Source organism: Schistocerca americana, chromosome 3 (assembly GCF_021461395.2).
Source record: "Schistocerca americana isolate TAMUIC-IGC-003095 chromosome 3, iqSchAmer2.1, whole genome shotgun sequence".
NCBI lineage: Eukaryota > Metazoa > Arthropoda > Insecta > Orthoptera > Acrididae > Schistocerca > Schistocerca americana.
The window spans coordinates 111,689,587-111,690,835 of record NC_060121.1 but is presented as its reverse complement, the minus strand read 5'-3'; the positions used below and the strand labels follow the sequence as shown (position 1 = coordinate 111,690,835).

The 1,249-nt window shown below is 46.0% G+C and overlaps 1 non-coding gene across 1 annotated transcript; it reads right to left on the bottom strand.

Moving 5' to 3' along the window:
- Window positions 1-259: 259 nt before the first annotated feature.
- Window positions 260-334, bottom strand: Trnal-caa. Its single transcript has one exon. It is a non-coding gene; the product is annotated as a tRNA-Leu (tRNA).
- Between the last annotated feature and the right edge of the window lie 915 nt (window positions 335-1,249).

The following is a 1,249-nucleotide window of genomic DNA, read 5'->3' as shown; positions in this document are numbered from 1 at the left end:
ACATTTGCGACACATTGTTCGCTTTGAGTTTGAGAGAGGGGTGAGGGCAGCCAAGGCAGTTCTAAACCTCTGTGCCTGGGGTGAGAGTTTTTGCGCGAAACAGAAGATAAAAGGATTTTTTTATTTGAGGAAAGATTGTTCTGGGAATAAATAATTTTTCACATTCAGGAAGTCTTGATAACTGACATATGTGATGAACTCTGACCATTTAACCGTCATGCGAAGTATGCTTTGAAACTTCCTGGCAGATTAAAACTGTGTGCCGGACCGAGACTCGAACTCGGGACCTTTGCCTTTTGCGGGCAAGTGCTCTACCAACTGAGCTACCCAAGCACGACACACGCCCCGTCCTATTGCAGGAGAGCTTCTGTGAAGTTTGGAAGGTAGGAGACGAGGTACTGGCAGAAGTAAAGCTGTGAGGACGGGGCGTGAGTCGTGCTTGGGTAGCTCAGTTGGTAGAGCACTTTCCCGCGAAAGGCAAACGTCCCGAGTTCGAGTCTCGGTCCGGCACATAATTTGAATCTGCAAGGAAGTTTCGTATCAGCGCACACTCCGCTGTGGAGTGAAAATTTCATTCTAGAAACATCCCACAGGCTGTGGCTAAGCCATGTCTCCGCAATATCCTTTCTTCCAGGAGTGCTAGTTCTGCATGGTTCGCAGGAGAGCTTCTGTGAAGTTTGGAAGGTAGTAGACGAGATACTGGCAGAAGTAAAGCTGTGAGGACGGGGAGTGAGTCGTGCTTGGGTAGCCCAGTTGGTAGAGCACTTTCCCGCGAAAGGCAAAGGTCCCGAGTTCGAGTCTCGGTCCGGCACACAGTTTTAATCTGCCAGGAAGTTTCATATCAGCGCACACTCATCTGTAGAGTGAAAATTTCAACCTAGATATTTGCTTTCATTAGTCAAGGTTCAGAAGAGGGTGCATGAGTACTGCATGTTCTAATTCAAAACAACAAAAATCAGTGGCGTGACAATTACTGCATTTCCGCTTGAACATCATCAGTTCGCTCAAGGGACATTCCTGTGCAACATTGTTACCGGTGACAAGTTATAATGCTTTATGTTAACTTCTTAAGATGACATTAGTGGCAAATAAGTGACATGTACTCCAGCAAAGGACAGAGTGAACGTAATATTTTGTATCTGATGGTTCAAAAAAAGTTATTGTGCATTACGAACGACTCCCCAGGGATGTGTTCATCGCAGCTGCTATTTGTTGCCAACAACTGAATCTCCCTTCGCTCGAAGTATAA